The sequence below is a fragment of the Hemicordylus capensis genome, chromosome 1 (genome assembly GCF_027244095.1).
Source record: "Hemicordylus capensis ecotype Gifberg chromosome 1, rHemCap1.1.pri, whole genome shotgun sequence".
NCBI classification, from domain to species: domain Eukaryota; kingdom Metazoa; phylum Chordata; class Lepidosauria; order Squamata; family Cordylidae; genus Hemicordylus; species Hemicordylus capensis.
The window spans coordinates 354,528,835-354,549,255 of record NC_069657.1 but is presented as its reverse complement, the minus strand read 5'-3'; positions in this window follow the sequence as shown (position 1 = coordinate 354,549,255).

Here is a 20,421-nt window from a genome sequence, read left to right as displayed (position 1 = left end):
CTCACTGCAGTTTTCTTTTTTTAGACATCGCTGCAGTTCCTGGAAGAAGCTGTGTGACTTTCCCACCTTGCGTCCATTTATATACATAGAAAAAGACAGAAAATGTACAGTAGTCAGCATCAGTTGCTGTGCGTCTCTCAGAAAAGCACAGGATGAGGGACATCAATTAAATCACTCAGTCATTAACCTGTAAGATCAGGACAGGTATTCAGCTAAAGGGGATGGTATTTCATCTTAGGGTTTATATGCTTGCTTTGCAGCAAGACATTTTAAACCACTCTTTACATTTGAGAAATGGTGGGATATAATGTTATCGATGAGCAGCCAGCTGGGAAATATATGGGTGACAAGAGTGAATTGTTCAAGGCCAGCCAGAAAGTTCGATCAGCACTGAAGTTCTCCTAGACTAAGGGGAAGTTTTTGGCCAACACAAAGAATTTCCCTACTTTCAGGGGTTACCACATGCACTTCCATGGAAGAGAGTTGCCCTCTCTGTTGAAGTGAATGGGGGAGATTATTTTCTGTCTATTGCATATTAGTACCTGGGGTAATCAGTTGAAGCTAAATGTGGAGAGATTCAAGACAGACAAAAGGATATGGCCCCTCCCAACAGTGCCACTATTAAGCTGGGTTGAAATCTGAAATCTGGAAGTGCACAGGCCTACTGGTTACATACTGGTACAATTCCTAACCAACCATGTGAGAATGTGCAATTACCATCAATGGCCAGCATACTGTATTCAAATTGTAATCTTAGCAACAACTCTGTTTTAGTTAAATACGTTGTAGAAGTTCCAGTGCAGACATTTCAGACTTTGTATGTTTGCAAACAAGGAAGTCTCTTTGGCTGACATTAAAAATGAAATACTACGTGTCATTCTGAATGAATTCAATCAAGTTGTTTATATACTGAATTGCTGCCTATGAACAATGTCTGAAATTCAGTCTAATTTCTGTTAAACCTGGGGTTGTTTTTTTTAAGTTGAAGCTTAGGTCAAATGCAAATGTGAATATAGATTTATCCAGCATGTATAATTTGTAGTCTGTGTGGAACTGACTCATCTGTCTTCTGTATCTGTACTCATGAGATGAGCTCTCCTGCTAAGAGTGACCTATTCATCCTTCAAATAAACAGCCGAAAGAGGAAGCAAAACAATATGTACAGTTACAAAGAAAGAACAACATATTGTTCTCAATATGATACACTTGCCTCTTTTCTGACAACAGGCTTGAGACTTCTACTAAAAAAAACAAAACACCAACATTTGGAGATGCTACAGAATGTCTCCTGCATTTGATCCAAAACAGTTCTGAATTCAGGCAATATCTGAACTTAGACATTGCCTGGTTGTTATGAATAGCTCAAGGACATTGAAGAGAGCTAGCCAAATACTGCAATATATTACCAAACAAGTAAAGCAGCAAATTTAATTAGATATTATTTGGAGCCTTTTAGATTCATATGGCAAGAGCATCCACCATATTTTCTTAATTATTTATTACTTATAAATGTTTAAGAGATCACAACAGCATGTCGTTTACAATTGTCAAAATAGTTAAGAAAGAAATCAACCCCCCAAACTCCCTTTATCTTAATGTACCATGATTGATCAAGCAGTATAAATCTGCCTAATATAAATAATTTATATCAAACTAATTGCATATTCCTCATAGAAATGGAAAAGCGGTCACACCTAAAATGTAAATAAATCATAATCTGGTGAGACCTATCTGTTTTATAACACCAGTAATATGGATGATAGCAAGTTCTAATCTGACACTGGGTGGCTGGGATGGAAGTTCAATAACAAATCAAAAGAGAAGGAAGTGAATTTCAGAAGGGTCTGCTGAAAACTGTATGTTAATAAAAACACTTAATATGCAATTATTCCATTATTCTTACTTAATATGGAAGTGGTGCGGCCCATCCTGCTGGGTGAATAATAAAGATCTTATCTACAAGGAACGGGCAGAACTATATCTTCTAAAGAGCACGGGACTGCTACCAAAAATGATATTCATTCATTCATTCATTCAAATTCTATACCGCCCTTCCAAAAATGGCTCAGGGCGGTTTACAAAGAGAAATAACAAATAAATAAGATGGCTCCCTGTCCCCAAAGGGCTCACATTCTAAAAAGAAACTTAAGACACACACCAGCAACAGTCACTGGACATACTGTGCTGGGGGTGGATAGGGCCAGTTCCTCTCCCCCTGCGAAATAAAGAGAATCACCACATTAAAAGAAGTCTCTTTGCCAAGTTATCAAGGATATGAAATGTAAAATAATAATAATAATAATAATAATCTAGATTCAAGGAAAATTACAGAAGTCCTGGAAATAATAAAGCAGCAAATAATAGCAGTGTCAATGAAGATTAACAGATACGAAGCCAGAATTGCACAACACAGGCAGAATCTCCAATTCCAGAAGAATCAGAAATGCTTCAATCAAAGCACAGAAGGAGAAACTGCAAGAAACACAAAAATACCAAATAAAGAAGAAACAGTGCAATTTTGGGCAAAATTATGGGACAATCCAACAGATTACAATAAAAAAGCAGGGTAAAAGAGGTCGAAAAATGTAACCAACAAATGCAAGATCTAATAATAACACCAGAATTAATAAGTGAAAGAGCAAAGAAAATTAAATATTGGACTGCACCAGGCGATGATGAAACTACATGGCTTCTGGCTTAAACAACTAACAGGCCTTCATAAACAACTATCAAAACAGTTCAATCACATTTTGCAAGGAAGTGATATTGAACAATGGCTAACAACTGGGAAAACTCATCTCATAATGAAAGACCCAGCAAAAGGTGCAGTTCCAAGTAATTCTAGACCGATAACCTGCCTGCCAACCATGTTCAAATTATTAACTGTAATAATAGCCGATGAAGTAATGCAACACTTATTAGCAAATAAACAGCTTCCAGTTGAACAGAAAGGAAGTTGCCTGAACACCAGAGGCACAAAAGACCAGCTGCTGATTGACAAAATGATTTTAGAAAATTGCAAGAGAAGAAAAACAAATCTAAGTGTTGCATGGATTGACTATAAGAAGGCCTTCGACTCATTGCCTCATACATGGATACTAAAATGTTTAGAAATAACTGGTGTCTGCAAATACATTATTTATTTTAAAAAGCAATGAGCATGTGGAGTACACAGTTAACAATCAATGGCAAGACACTTGGACAGGTTGGCATCAGAAGAGGTATTTTCCAAGGGGACTCACTATCCCCTCTGATGTTTGTAATCGCCATGACTCCATTTTCACAAATACTAAGGAAAATAGGCCTTGGATACCAAACATCTAAAACATCAAGTATAATCAACCATCTGCTGTACATGGATGATTTGAAGTTGTATGGAAAGTCCCAATCAGAAATCGAATCACTGCTAAACACTGTCCATATATTCAGTAGCGATATAGCAATGGAGTTTGGACTAGATAAGTGTACCGTTTTAATAATGAACAGAGGAAAAACAAGAAAAACAGAAGGAATAGAACTGCCCAATGGAAGCAACATCAAGAACCTGGAAGAGAAAGAACATTACAAATACTTGGGCATTCTTCAGGCTGATAACATCAAACACATTGAAGTTAAAAGAAAAATTGGAAGTGAATTGGTGGGACCACAAAACGGAAAAAGTTGTAGAAAATGAAGATGTAAAAATATTATGGGACTTTTGACTACAAACAGACAAACATCTGCCACACAATACACCAGATATAACTGTAGTCGAGAAGGAAAAAAAGAAGTCAAAATAATCAACATAGCAATACCAGGTGACAGCAGGTTAGAAGAAAAAGAAACAGAAAAAAATAACAAAATACAAAGATCTACAAATTGAAATTGAAAGGCTGTGGCAGAAGAAGACCAAAATGATCCCAGTAGTAATTGGCGCCCTAGGTGCAATTCCAAAACATCTTGAAGAGCACCTCAACACCATAGGGGCCACAGAAATCACCATCAGCCAACTACAAAAAACAAGTTTACTGGGAACAGCCTACATTTTGCAGTGATACCTATAACAACAATATTGATAACAAAATTCTGGCATCCGAGGTCCTTGGAAAAGACCCGATGTCTGGATAAAACAAACCAGTCAGTAACACCTGTTTGACTGTGTAAACAAGAAATGATAATGATAATGATAATAATGAAGACCACCTCAGCACCATAGGGGCCACAGAAATCACCATCAGCCAATTACAAAAAGCCGCTTTACTGGGAACAGCCTATATTCTGCGACAATATCTCTAACAACAGCAACAACATTGACAATAAAATTCTGGCATCCCAGGTCCTTGGGAAGGACTCGATGTCTGGATAAAACAAACCAGTCAATAACACCTGTCTGACTGACTGTGTAAATAAATAAATAAATAAATAAATAAATAAATAATACTGCCTGACACTCCTCCTACTCCCAGAGAGAACTAGTTGTTTCAGCTGGCAAGACAAATCCTCTGATTGGGAGCCTATTTCACACCATGCCAGTGAGTCAGGGGGGTTCCATGTACCCCAGCAAGGCTTTAAGTACCCCTTGGGGTTCATGTATGTACCCCTAGCTGAAAATCCCTGACCTAATTCTACACTCTAGTTTGTTGGAGCAGATTATAACATTCACAAATATGGTCTCCTTTCATCATCTTTACATGTGAAAGACTGGTAGATAAGTGTGACTAATGGATTTAGTTATGTGAGGCTCCATATGTGGTTCAGTGCAGGACCTCCTGTACTTGTAGGTGATCACAAAACCACCACCAATATCTAACACTGAATATAGTGTGATAGAAACATAGTATATCAAATTAGGACACAGTGCTAAAGAAACCTTTTACAATAGATTCCTCCCTCCATGTAACTTTTGAAAATCACAGATGGGGAAATTTCAAATCAATATCTTTCTGCTTTTAATCCAATGAGCCACTACCTTTTTGTATGAAGGCAACTGATATCTTGTGATTTTGTTTTTAATCAAAGGGCACCCTGCTATTTAAGCATTGGAACAGACTAACCTACCGAACCCCATCTGTTACCACAAATAGTTGCCAGCTTTTTCTGTGGGTTTGTCACTTGCTCCAAACTGGTTTCTCATCTTCAACCTATAGATTAATACAATGTACACAGCAGGAGAAAGGGAAGCTCCTACTGTGAAAATAGCCACACTTATAATGCTCTTTCTAGTCTCCACACAGTTTGCTAATTCTTCATTCTAATTAATTCAGCAGTTAGTGCTGCCTCACCTTCAAGTACAGCAGCCTGTGCTGGTTTGTCATGGATCTCAAACTGACCACCTTCAGGTGGAATCTGGACAAAAGAATGTCTTCTCATTTTTGCTTTATTCAATAATTCCTCAGCTTCTTCAAGATTATAGGTTCACAAATAATGTGGAACCTATTTGCAAGGTTGTTAACTGACATGTCAGTAAAGCCATGCACACGACCAAACCATGGATGAGAAGGGTGGTGGTGGGAAGGTTTCAACTACCTTCCTCCCAGATGACTGTTGGAAGTGAAGGACTCTGCGCTGTCTCGTGTCTCAATGACAGAGGGGGGCAGACTATATCTATATCCCTTCTCTATATAAATGAAACAATAGATAAATAAATAAATACTGCTCTGACACTATCCCTTTGAAATGTAAATTGCTGCTCTTAGGGACTTCCTTCCTTCCTTCCTGCGACTTCCTCTTCCTCTTTCCCTTTCTTCTCGCTTGCAACACACACTCCTCTCTCCCTACACCATGTGTGCAGAGATGCAGAAACCATCCATCTGCATCCAGCTAGCTAGCTAGATTAGAGGTCCTATCTCTCCACTCCACTAACAGAGTCCACTAATAAAGACTCCTTATATTGATTTTAAACTATGAACTGGTTCCAAGTTTCTTTTACTCTCAGCATACACGCATGCCTAGGCAGACTCTGCTATGTTGTGCCTCAGTGCACTCTGCTGTAATAGAAGGGTATCTCTTACCAGAGAGAATTCCCAACAATGACCAACAGAGCTCCTCTTCGGTGCACCATCGCACACACACACAATGCACACTGTTCCATGCAGCACAGATCACTGGAGGCTGGGACTCATTTTCTTGGCCTCCAGGAATCCCACAATACACCATGCAACAAGTCTGGTGAATTGGGGGATTCCCCCAGGAGGTGTGTGCTCTAGGTACCCAACTCTGGTCACATTCACATTTAACAAGAAACCGGAGGTTGCCAATCCCATAGTTAATTTTTCTAACCGTGAATCGCATCTCAGACATTCATCCAACCACATCCTGGTAACCTCCACTTTCAGGGCAGGGGAGCCCCTCCCTCTTCCTGGCCCACCTAGGCCACATCCCAGCAAGCTCTATAGTGTTTGCATCACCACACTGTGGGCAAGGTGTCAGAACATCTGCAGGGCCACAGTAACTGGCCACAATCTTCAAGCTGGTGTGCCGACCACCAGTGTGTCTTTCCTGAATTGACTGCCTACCTTTGGCAGGTAAAGTGTGCCGTTGAGTCAGTGTTGACTCCTGGCGACCACAGAGCCCTGTGGTTGTCTTTGGCAGAATACAGGAGGGGTTTACCATTGGTATCTCCCGCACAGTGTGATTTTCCGATATCGTTGCTGCTGGATATAGGTGTCTCCCATAGTCTGGGAAACATACCAGGGGGATTCAAATCGGCAACCGCTGGCTTGCTAGTTAAGTCATTTCCTCACTGCCAATTAGGTGGCTTCTTTGACAGGTAAGGGTATTTAAATTCCTTTAAACAGCATACAGGCCCTTCATCAGGCAGTGAATGCACCATGACCCTTGTAAGACCCCCACAACAAAATAGTTTAGCATGAGCACAATTTCTGGCAGTTGGGTGGGGGGATGCTGAGGAGCACTATTTTTCTGTTACTCGGGAAAGAGAAGGGAGCATGATGAATTCCTAGGAGGGGATATGTATATGAAGAAGGGCAAAGGATCGTGGGTCCGGCCTGCAGTGACCAAGGATGCTCTAGCGATGGCTCATCCCAGCTAAGCAGTCCACGGATACCAAACCACACTCCTGCCCCCATGTCAGCTTGCTGCCTGGGAATTAGCACTCTCATGAGAGGGCCAGTCTACTGGGGAGGACATTAGGCTCAAAAACCTTTCATCAGGTTTGGACCAGTATTGCAGCAATATAGATCTGCTGGCACAGGGAATTGTGGGAGTGGGGAGCCCTGGTTGTCTGTGACCCCAAGAGACTGGGGTCACCATTCCGGGGGGAAATAAAGATGGATATGTTCAAATGGGCAAACAGGCTGGCAGAGGGCCTGCTTTGCTTCTTTGCAGCAGTCACCAAGACAGGGAGAGGTGTTGCCAGCATAACCATCCCTGCAGCTTGCTTGTGTGGAGCAACCAAGCTGGGCAGAATCTGTCATCCTGCCTGCATGTGTGTCTCCATGGCCTAACACTCTCATGAGAGAGTGGTCCATGGGAGAAGGGCTTTCATCACACATTATTAACCTGACCTGTTCAGGGGGTTCAAAGTTTTGTGAGGTTGCTTTACTTAACCCCCTATGGGGCCTTCTCCAAGGCCATTGAGAGTCTCCAGAAGTTCCCCCTCCCCTCACTGGCCTCTGTTTATACCTTAAATAGTCCATTCTAGGTGGACTTTGGCCCTTTATGGGCCTTTCCCCTGTCATGGCAGCCATTTTGGAGGTTGCCGTGCATGTGCAATGGGCCCCTGCATGGCTAGGTTAACAGGTTTGGTCCCTAGGCTTACTCATGAGAAGAACCATCCACCAGGAGTAGCACTGCCTCCAGTGAAAAGAACTATTCTACATATGTAATGATGATGCATGCTGCTTCTGAGTAGACTGCTCTCTCATGAGAGTGGAAAGTCATGGGGATATCCCTTCAAAACCTATGAGAAGAACCATCTAGGTGGACAGGGGAGCAGAAAGAATCATTAATAATGTGTGATGAAAGCCCTTCTCCCATGGACCACTCTCTCATGAGAGTGTTAGGCCATGGAGACACACATGCAGGCAGGATGACAGATTCTGCCCAGTTTGGTTGCTCTACACAAGCAAACTGCAGGGATGGTTATGCTGGCAACACCTCTCCTTTTAACCAAGCTGGTTCAATATCAAACTAATTTGCACATCCCTAGGGCAGGGTAAGTGCTCAGAGAGAAGGCCAGAGAGAAGAGCTGCAGGCATGGAGCGGGTGCAATCCTGGGCAGGTCTGGACCATCATCTCTATGATTATGGTTCCAGAAACTGCACACAATTGCAGTTATGGTAGTGTCTGTGTTCAGACGGAACACTTCCACCAAAAAACCTCAGAGAAACTCACTACAAAACAAAGATTCAAATTGGAGTTTAGCGAGGCAAACCACCGGTTGCTTTTGCTGAGAAACCATGGTTGCATGAATTGGGATGTTCACCAATTCAAACCTCTCCCCAATTTAACTGCAATTTCATGTTACGTGCAAATGCGGCCTTTGTGTCATTTCCTACTTTGTAGATGACTTGGAGAACCTCTTCTGTGTTAATGGAACCTTAAGCTGCCAGCTATTCAATATGCCTTTTCCGAGCAAAAATGTTTCTGTTGGGGAACTGGGTAGCAAGAAAGGGAGACCCCCAGCTAAACTGGATTTTTGAAAACTTCATGAGAAGCATTCAAAAATTCTCTCAAGACTTTTTGAATGAGGAATATGAACACTCAAAAATTCCTACTAGTTTGGGGGACAAGAAGAAGGGGTGAATAGTATCCCTCTCATTATGGTATTTGTCATTTTATTTTCAATCCTCTTTAAAAAATGTAAAACACTTAATCTCTCTTTTTCCTCTTTATCTTCTTCTCCATTCAGTAGACTTTACTGTGAGCTTCCTAGAAATGAGCAAATTATGAGCAACTAGTTTGGATCTGCATTGCACTTTCCACACTCTTTCAGAGAATGTGAACTGGAGAGCATTGCTTCTCCCTTCTCCCAACTCATTTATGAGGTCCTTTCCATTAAAACGTACCTTATAGCAGAAAATAAAGGAGAGGGCAAGGGAGAAAGGTGCACTTTGGGCTTTCCTCAGGTCCTACAGCCACCACGAACATCCAAAGAGCAGCAGCAATATCCTCTCATCACAGCCAAGGTTAGAATGTATAGTTTGGGGAAAGGGGAAGCGGCAAGAATGATTCAGAATGTTTTATTTTACTGTTTTATTGTTTTGTGAGCTGCGCAGAGAACAATGTGTTATGTGGCAGCTATATAAATAAGGCTGTTTGTTTGTTTATTGTTTAATGGGGTGAACTTATTTTCAAACCAACCCAAAACTGAAAGGAAACTTGACTTGAAGCAGTAAACCTTTGTTATTTCAGTAACAGATTGACTTGAATCAGTAAACATTTGCGGGGGATTAATTTTGAAACTCAGCAACACCACAGCTTCCCACTGCTATCGCTGTATCTCCTTTCTGCATAGTTGCATCTGTTTCAGATGTTATTGCTGGCTAACATCTTAAAGAAGCACTTTGTGATGACCAAAACTGTGCAGGAACAAAAAGATCACATAGTTGCACTAAAAATGGGCGTTTGTGGAATTGTGCTATAATATACTTGCACTCTTGTGAATCAGTTCCCTTTGAAACCAAAGAGGTGTGCTGCAGGGTGTGTAACTGTTGAGAAAGTGAAAGCATGCTTGTGGTAACACAACACTAGTCTGGCTCACAAACTTCAGACTTGGCACAATAGCTAGCACAACAGCTTTGGCCTAGTGTAACATCCTTTCACAAATGCTTTCTTAATTAGGATGTCAGCCACTATCTATGTCAAGGTAAATCTGAGGGGTTTTATTTGATCCCAATGTGCATCATTTTGCACTCACTTATATTCAATCTAGAGAGAGCTCTCAGAAGCTCTTCACAGTCGCCTTGGTATTTTACCAGGATTCCATATTTTCACTCACCACAGTTTCCATGGTTAGTGGACCACTGGGCATTTCAAAAAGTGAGTGCCAGCCTTCCACCCATGGGAAAAGATCATCATGCAGTGGCCACAGCAATCTCAATCCCTTGCACAGTTCTAAAGTTTGGAGGAAGTCTTCCATTCAAGACCTGTCACACACAATAAACAACTGCTGTATTCACACACAATGCAGAATGGTGCTTCCAATGGGCCCACTTCCTGCTCTCCTCTCTGCATTCGGATGAAACAGAGAGCAGGCTCTCTGCATTCAGGAAGACTGCAAAGAGGAGGGCGAATTGTCTGTCCGGGCTTCCTTCTTGTTTGGACATCCCACACAGCCAATCATGGCCAGACAGAGGGAGGAGCTTCTTCTCTCAACTCTGGTTAGAGCAAATGCATCCTCCAGTTCTGCATTCACTCATAATGCTCCAAAACTCCAACCTTGGCTTTGAGCAGGAAAACTCACTACAAGCCATCGAGGGTTCAAATTGGAGTTTGTGGAGCACATGCTCCATTTGCTTTTCAAATGGGACTGAAGTTGCATGCGTTCAGATGCAACAGTTTGGCAACCTCTTACCAAAACTGCCCCAGAGCATTTGGCTAGGGCCAATTGACTAAAGTGGGGAAATTAGCTTTTGATCATGCCTTCTCCATGTTTGACAGTCATCTGTGGACATAGAGCTGATGCGACTTGCCAAAAAGCTCCAGTTTTGTCTCATCTGTCCAAAGGACATTCTCCCAGAAGCATTGTGGCTTGTCAAGATGCATCTTAGCAAATTCCAGTCTGGCTTTTTAATGACAAAACTGGAGCTTTTTGGCAAGTCACATCAGCTCTATGTTCACAGATGAAAAAATGAAGCTTTCAAAGAAAATAACACCATACCTACTGTGAAACATGGAAGAGGCTTGGTTATGTTTGGGGGCTGCTTTGCTGCCTCTGGCACGGGGTGCCTTGAGTCTGTGCAAGGAACAATGAAATCTCAAGACTATCAAGACATTCTGGAGTGAAACGTACTGCCCAGTGTCAGAAAGCTCTGTCTCAGTCACAGGTCATGGATCCTCCAACAGGATAATGTCCCAAAACACACAGGTAAAAGCACCCAAGAATGGCTAAGGACAAAACATTGGACTATTCTGAAGTGGCCTTCTATGAGCCCTGATTTGAATCCTATCAAACATCTATGGAAAGAACTGAAACATGCAGTATGGAGAAGGCACCCTTCAAACCTGACACAGCTGGAGTAGTTTGCTCAGGAAGAGTGGGCCAAACTACCTGTTGACAGGTGCAGAAGTCTCATTGAGAGCTACAGGAATCGCTTGTTTGTAGTGATTGCCTCTAAAGTTTGTGCAACTAGATATTAGGCTAAGGGTCCCATCATTTTTGTCTATGCCATTTTAATTTGTGTTATTATTTGAAATATTCTGTTGCATCAAAACTCTAAAGCAAAGTCTGATTTTTGTTAAATGCAGAATAAACAATGATGGGTGCCAATTACATTTGTCCATTTCAAGTTATTTCAGAGACAATTGTGGGTCCTTCTTTTTTGTGGATAGGTACCAACACATTTGTCCATGTGTGTACCATTCCACATTACGTGTGAATGAGGCTACTCTGTCAAAGGGTAGGTCTATGCAGATAGGTCCAGGTGCAGGCTTAATTCTCAGTTTTGGGGCCACAAGAATTGTGATTGCTTCTGTGGCAATGGGAGCTGGTCTTCCTCAACCCTGATGTAGTGATGGATGGAGAAACTAGATTTTGAAAAAGTATGCTTTTTGACACACTCTTTTCTGAACTCCATGTCTCTTTTATAGCAAAGAAATCCTGAGCTCATCCCTGAAGTGACCATGGGATGAGGTGAAAGAATGACAAAGCAGGCCACTCTAATTTGCTGACTCAGTACATTGAGGGCTTGTGCACCCACACTATCCATATAATCCACACTACCCACATATAACTCTTTCCTGCAGTGGTTTTGGAAGGAGTGGGCAGTCAGTCCAACCCTATCATTTTTCTACAAGACATAGAGTCTTTATCATCAGTAAAAAACTTCTTCTACCCTCCCTTACTCTTTCTTACACTTTAAGTGAATGCTGATGTTTAGAAATAGATATGGACCAGGGACTTTTCTTCTCCTGCCTCATTCCTTGCTAGGTGAGACTAGGAATGTAGCAAGGTTGGAGTGGGTCTTGGGTCAAAAAGTGAAGATAGGCCACTGCTCCCCCCACCCGACCCATCCTCAGAGAAGTGTGAGGAAGAGTGAAAAGAGCAAGCTGTCATCCAATCATGGGGGGCCCAGGAGCCCAGGGGATTCCCCTTCGTTCAATTGGGCAAACTAACTTGGCAAAGAGGCACCTTTTACCGTGGTGATTCTCTTTATTTAGCAGGCGGAGAGTAACTGGCCCTATCCACCCCCAGCACAGCATCTCCAGTGACTGTTGCTGGTGTCTATCTTATGTTTCTTTTAGATTGTGAGCCCTTTGGGACAGAGATCCATCTTATCTTATTTATTTATTATTTCTCTGTGTAAACCGCCCTGAGCCATTTTTGGAAGGGTGGTATAAAATTGAATGAATGAATAAATAAATAAATAAATAAATAACTGTAGCTATGCTCCTGTGTAGGGGGATGCCCCAAAATGGATGCTTCTCCCCCCCCCCCATACTTTAACAAATAAGAACCTTCTTTGATGCCTTGCTTTGATGGAAGCTGCAGTCATTCTTACAGCAAGAGTTTCCCCATACCTAAAAGGTTCACAGCATCCCAAGTAGAAGGGACTCAAAGAAAACTTGAGACATAAGATTTCTGAAGAGCCATCTCAAGTTAAAAACAAACTGCTGCTTATTCGTGAAGACGTGCTACAACATTACTGAAAGCTGTCGTCTGTGTTAAATAAAAAGATGTCATCACACTATTATCAAAGTTTATTTTCAGGTTATATTAACAAGAAGTGGATGTTCTAGTTGTTATGGGGAACAGACATGAGGGGACAAAGTCAGGGTAAGGCAGTGTTTAAAGCTATTCCAGTCAAGACAGCCGTATGTCACACAATTTGTAAATAAGATGTCAGGTTCAGTGGCAAAGGGCTATTACCCCCTTCTTTGGCTGTCAGGCCAGATTATAGAGAAAGTGACCTCTTTTTCACATCTGCTAACTATGACTTATTAAGTTCTGGCTGCATTTTGCCATTTGTTTCAGTTTTCACACAACAAACTCTTGAAAAATATAGGTATGCCTGACCTGCATCAAGCTTTATTCTTCTGTTATAATTTGCATCTCTTTTATTCTCTGTTTCCAACCAATTGAGAGAATTCTGAGTAGAGTTGCATATTCAGAGCCAAACTAGATGTGACTTCCTCACATTGCCCAGGCATGTTATTTTGTGTGTCTGTAAAAGCAGTGATGACGATATCCCAACCATCTGGGGTGGGATAATGGCATGGAGGGGAAGATTGTCTTTCACCCACATAGTCCTGATCCAGGTTCTTCCTCTTGTCCCTGTAGTTCCTATTGTGCTGGGTGGAAACTGCCATTGCTGCCAATGATGGCTTTTCTCTTGGGACAAATAGCTGCTTTTTTGGTGGGGGGCAATCTCAATTGGGATCATGGTCAGGGGAATCACCCCTTCTCCTATGCTGTGGTCCCAGTCTGGGTCCCACACACTCCGAATGCTATTTACACACACAAAAGGAACAGAGAAGGGTAATCAATGTGATTAAAGTCACATCTTATTTGCCCCTCAGATGCCATAGTAGAGTCCTTTTTTCATTTTTCTTTTGGTTTGGTTTTGACATATACAGATAAATGCCCTGAAAGGGTTTTTCAGGTAACCTGTTTTGTGTTAATGCAACCCTGGAAATCAGGCCTGTGGGTTCCTCTTCATAAAAGTGAAGATGAGCTTAAGCGGGTTCTTCACCAGCAGCACAAACCTGGTTTTTACAACTCCCATTTCATATGTATGCAAGTGAAAACTCTGGATCAGACCTCAGGCATACTCATTATCGTGCATTCAAGCAGGCTCTCCATCTTTTAAAAATATATTTTAAGGCAGAATGTGTATTTATAGACATATCCATTCATTATTCACTTTGCTGGGGGGAATTAACAAACGTTCTCAAAATTGTTCAGGAATCAGGGGGAAGTGTACGCGACTGATGGCAAAGACCTCAGTGAATAGGCACCCACCACCGATGGCTTTCCCCCAATACACTGAAAGCCAGTTTTTGCTTGACCGAGGATATAAAATGAGGGGTTTTTTTAATCAATGAATGTCCTCCTCCCCTGTGGATCACCCAGTCTGATCTCCCCAGCCAGGCCAGCAACTTCACCTCTTGGCTTCAGGCAGGGCAGCCAGCTAGCTACCGAGCCAGCCTCTTTGCATGCTGGTGCAGCAGTGCATACATGGACTCCCACTTCTTTTCTGTTCTCTCTGACGACAAACATCCATATATATATATATATATATATATATATATATATATATATATATATATATTCTTGAGAGTGCGCACGAGCAGGGAGGGAGCCCTTGACGGCTGGATTGGCCACTCACACAATTGCCAGCTCCATGATGGAGCCAGCGAGGGCTGGGGAGCTCGTGGGCCGCGCAGCCCCCGGAAGCTCCAGTATGCTTGCTCAGGGCATACTGGGGAGCCCTCCGGAGCTGGGAGGTGACTTTTCGCCTCCCCTCCGGGGGTCTACTCATGAGTATCCATGGCACGGAGCCGCGCCACAGCTACTCACGAGCAGGAAGCCCAGGTTTGCGGAGCGCTTGCTCCGCAAACCCAGGCTTTGGGGAGGGCTACAAAAGCGGGCTAGCCACTTGTAAGCCACCGGGCTTGCCTGTGATCCCGGTGGTTTACATGATCAGCAAAAATCGGGCTAGGCTCTCCTAGCCCGATTTTTGCTGATCATGAGAATAGCCCCAGAGTTTTCAACAACCTCCTGCTTCAGAGACACGATGCCTCTCAATACCAGTTGCAGGGGAGCAACAGCAAGAGAGAGATCATGCCCTCACTTCTTGCCTGTGGACTTCCCAGGTAGCACCAGCATCAGGCATTGAAGGGATGTTGTGCTGGTGTTGAATAAAGCTAACTGCTCTCCACCACTTTTAAAGGTGTCTTTTTACTCAGCAGGGGTAACTGCTAACTGAGTCGACCTAGTTGCCGAACTGCTAACTTCTCAGTGCCGCCGCCACATGAAGCAAGCAAGCTGTCGGACTCACCTATCCATGCTCCTGCATCATGTGGCTCTGCAGCCTGCCACTGAAGCAGAACCTCCCCTCTGGCTTCCCATTTGATAAAGGGTCAGTAGGAAGGGGAAGGAAACAGAGGAAGAGAAGCTGCTCATGAGATCAAAATGTTCTGAGCGAACAAAATGTTCCAGCTACCTGCTATCCAGAACTTTGGACACCACAACACATGCAAAAAAAATGTTGTTTGGTTCCCAAAATAGTCTCTGTTCCTCATAATGCAAAAAAAGTCATCTAGTCCCCCAAATAGTAACATGTCCTCTTTAAAAGTCCCTGTTTGGCAACCCTGTGTGTTGGGCAGGGCAACATGCATGCACTTAACTTGAAGACGTCTTTAAGGTAGCCACACATGCAAATCTCTTTAGTTCCTATCAGGTTTTACTTCTGCGTTTCTTCTTGATTTTGTACCCATTGTTTATTTGTTTGCTGCTCACCTGTATGGTTTCTCACGCTGTCCCTGTGCCATGTGAAGAAACAGTTCACTGCTTACGGCTGCTTTTTTCTATACACACTTTTGCTTCCTCCCCTAGCCCTGTCCCCACTGTGTGCTTTCCTCTGCCATTTTAACTGCCTTTCCCATCTCACAAGCTCTCATATAAATTCTACATAAGACTTCCTTATTTAATTTCCTCTCCAGACACTGAGGGGAATTATTTGAAAAATCCTGATTAGGCACAATCGGAATCAATTGAGGCAGCATAATGTACACATAACACTAATAATGTTTAAAATGCAGGCAACACTTTCTGTCAGGAAAGCACTTTGCAGATATTAAGGCCTCGATTTCCAGGGATACTGAGCATATCATGGGGGCCTTTGCCTTTGATGGCAGCTTACGACCTAAATATCTCTCCCTCCCTTCCTCTAATAACAATAATAGTGCTTCACATTTATATATCACATTTCAAGCGTTCACAGTGCTTCTCATACATTATCTCAGTAATCTAATTCCCTAATGTTCCCTATCTAATTCAACTAATGTTAATAAACATTCACTCGCTTTACCAGAGGTTTCAGGCGTAAACATTGGAGGATAAATAGCTCCAGAAGCTCTTCACTTATGTCCCAAGTAGGCATGTGCAAGAACAAAAAACAATGTCTTGTCACTATGCATTTTTCTGCCTACATATATCCTTCACACCTGTGTGCGTATTCATGGAAATGGTGTTCATCATGAAATGAGTCCATTTTCATGTGTGTTTTATCTATTGGTTTCCATTGGCATCTATGGAGGCATCCACATGCTTTCTATATTTTCACAGTTAACCTGAAATTCACATGAAATGTATAGGATCACACTTGACAGAATGAGTAGCTCTAAGAAGTCCCATTTTAGAGAATATTAAAAATCACACACACAGCCTAACTGCTATGAAAACTAATAGTAAACAGAAATAAAATTTGAATTTTGTAGTGCTGCATTTTTGGAAGGTGTATTTCTTTAAATAATCTGCTTCAGAATAAAAAGCAAAGGATGCACTTCAGCAAACAGTACCCTAGCCCCCAATCTTCTGGTGGGGGAGGGGGAATATAAAAAGATAGGTGTGACAGATCAGTTTTTTGGACAGGAGATCTCAAATGAAGTAATCATATGATAATGAAACTGCACTTCCCCATCCTGTTTGCGAAAGAAAGCCTAACCAAATTAATCAAAGTAAGTCACAGACAGCCTGAATAATATTATTAGTTATCATAACAAAATGTAGTGAGGACAAAAATTAGCATAGTGTGGTGAAGGACCAGTTGAATCCTTGTGGGCTATATTTCTTCAAAAAAGAACATAAGAACAGCCCTGCTGGTTCAGGCCCAAGGCCCATCTAGTCCAGCATCCTGTTTCACACAGTGGCCCACCAGATGCCACTGGGAGCCAACAGGCAGGAGTTCAGGGCATAACCTCTTTCTTGCTGTTATGCCCCTGCAACTGGTATTCAGAGTCATTCTGCCTCTGAGGCTAGAGGTGGCCTGTAGCCCTTGGACTAGTAAGTGCTGATAGACCTCTCCTCCATGAAGTTATCCAAATCCCTCTTAAAGCCATCCAGGTTGTTGGCTGTCACTAGTGGTGTGCACGGAACCACATAGGCACGGTCTGGCACTGGGAGGAGTCTAGCTTTCAGGGCGGGGGCGTAGTACTTACCCCTCTCACCGCTCTTCCCCCTCTGGCGCTGCAGTTAAAAGTGAAGTTTTGGGGGCGGCAGCATTCCTCCCTGCCGCCCCTGCCCCCGTTGTTGCCTGGAAGTTTTGTAAAATACCAGCACGCATGCACCCATCGTGGCACGTGTGCGCCCATCACTGCCGTGCATGCACGCACCGCACACATCACATGCAGCATGCGTGTGATGTGTGCGGCGCACATGTGTGCTGGTATTTTACACAACTTCCAGGCAACGACAGGGGCAGGGGCAGCAGGGAGGAATGCTGCCGCCCCCAAAACTTCACTTTTAACTGCAGCGCCGGAGGGGGAAGAGCAGCGGGAGGGGTAAGTACTACCCCCCCGCCCTTAAAGCTAGATCCCCCCCAGTGCCGGACCGCCGGACCGGCCAAGTTCCGAACTGGTTCGGAGGCCTCTAACGTGGCCTCCGGACCGGTTTGTGCACACCACTAGCTGTCACCACATCTTGTGGCAGAGAATTCCACAAGTTGATGATGTGTTGTGTGAAAAAGTACCTCCATTTGCTGGTCCTAAATTTCCTGGCAATCAATTTCATGGGATGACCCCTGGTTCTAGTGTTATATGAGAGGGAGAAGAATTTCTAACTATCCACAGCATGCATGATTTTATAGTCCTTTAACATGTCTGCCCATAGTTGTCTTTTTTCTAAACTAAAACTACTTCAGAATAATAACTAAAAACAAGGTGAACTAGTCTACAATCTGCTGGAGGATGGGGAGTATAAAGGGATATTATTTTTAGACAGGAGGTGATTGCAAATGAACTGCTACAGCCAAAGCAAAGGCGACTCCCCATAAACACAAGATCCCAACATACTGGAATGAAGAAGTGGGGTACAGTGGTAGATGAGTACTGGAAAGGATTTCAAATAAATAGCTTCCACAGAAACCAAGAACATCCCTCCCCTACACACAGAGAAAACTTCTCAAACAACACAAGACAAGTGCATTCTGAAACTAAAGGAAGATGGGGCAGGGTTTAGATTGAAGAAAGTTTAATTTTAAATAATCAGTTTTTAAAAGAACATGTTGCTTACTTGAACTACTCGAAAGAGTGTTAGGGGCTGGACACAGCGACCTTTTGGGGATCCTCTAGCTCTGGATTTCCTGCGTTGCTCAGAGCTGGAAGTAGATGGCCTATAAGACCCTTTCCAGTTCTATGATTCTGTTATTCTGCTGTCAGGCAGCAATATCACATGATTTCACTCTCTTATGGCATTTCACTTTGAAACTTAAAATTGTATTTAAAAGACAAATAAAAACTTTTATTTATTATTATGCTATTTACACACAGTCTACCAGATGTTATTGACTGGATTTGGTACTTTAATTATCGGGCCCTTTCCAAGGGTCTAGGATAAATAAATAAAATTTAAAGATAGTGTCGTAGTCAGTCAGTCAGTCCTTTATTACGGTCATGGACCAGTGCATAGCTAAAACATACATACTTACATGCTTACATATAAGAAAAGAGACTCAGCATAATGTCGTAGTGTTGTAGTATTCGTGCTGTTCCAAGTAGTGTGGCCTTCTGTAGGTGATGTGTTGTAATTTTATTGATGCCCAAGGTGTCAAGATGGTGTTCAAGTTCTTTTGGTACTGCACCAAGGACACCAACAACTATTGCCACCACTACTGTTTTCTTTTTCCAGAGCTGCTCAATTTCAATATGAAGATTCTTGTATTTATTTATTTTCTCCAATTGTTTTTCGTCAACTCATCTATCCCCGGGATTGTAATATCAGTTATCAGAACCCGATTCCGCTTGATGACGATCAGATCCAGCATATTATGTGCTAAATGCCTATCAGTTTGTATTCGAAAATCCCAAAGGATTTTTGCCTCATTTTCTGTCATTTTCTGATAGGATGATCCCACCAACTCTTGCTTGCTGGCAATTTGTAATTCTTGCAAAAGTTCCAGTGGATCATTGCAGCAACTTTATTGTGTCTTTCCTTATAATCAGTCTGCACGATTTTCTTACAACAAAACAAGGTGCTCAACCAGTTCATCCACTTCCTTGCATAATTGAAACTGTATTTCTGGGTCTTATCAACTTTTGCTTTTATAACATTTGTTTGTAGTGATTGTTCCTGGGCTGCAAAAATGAGACCTTCCATTTCTTTCTTCAGTGTCTCCTTCTTTAACCACAGCCGTGTTTTGCAGTTGTTAACTTTCGATTGTATCTGATTAAAGAACTGACCATGCAATGGTTTGTTGTGCCATTTTTCTCATTGACTCCTCATCTGCTGTTTTTTGTATTCATCCTCTGCTTCCTTTATTTTCAACAGTCCTGTCTTACTCACTTCCTGTAGCATTGCTTCTTGGCTTTCATTGATGTATTCCACCAATGCTCGTTTTTCTTCTTCAACAGACTGTCTGACTTGCAACATTCCACGTCCACATTCATTTCTTGGCAGGTACAGCCTATCTACACCACTTCTGATTAGGTGGTCCATTATTTCATCTGCTTCTTTACGAAGGCGGCACTTGCTGTTTGTTGTTGATTTTTCTACTTTTGCTCTTATTGCATTGTTCTTAATGCCTGTTCTTGTGCAGCCAGTATTAAACCCTTTGTTTCTTTCTTCAAGCTGCCATTCTTAAGCCATTGCCAGGTCTTGGTGATGTCTGATTTTCCACTTACATTGTGCAAATATTGACCATGCAGGGGCTTATTTTTCCATTTTTCTGCTCGGTTCTTGACTTGTTCTTTCTTGTAGGCCTGCTTTCTTTCATTGGTGTTGAATAGTTTTTTGTTATGGACCATTTGAAGTACATCTTCTTCACTGTCCTTGATATATTCTTCAAGGCCTCTTTTCTCCTCCTCTACTGTTTGATGGACTTCCAGCATTCCTCTTCCACCTGAGCTGTGAGGGAGGTATAGCCTATCTACATCACTGCAGGGGTGCAGAGCATGATTGATGGTCATTATTTTCCTGGTCTTATGATCTAGAGTCTCTAGCTCTGCCTGGGTCCAGTCTATTATTCCTGCAGTGTATCTGATAACAGGTATAGCCCAGGTGTTTATCGTTTGTATGGTGTTCCCGCCATTGAGTTTGGATGT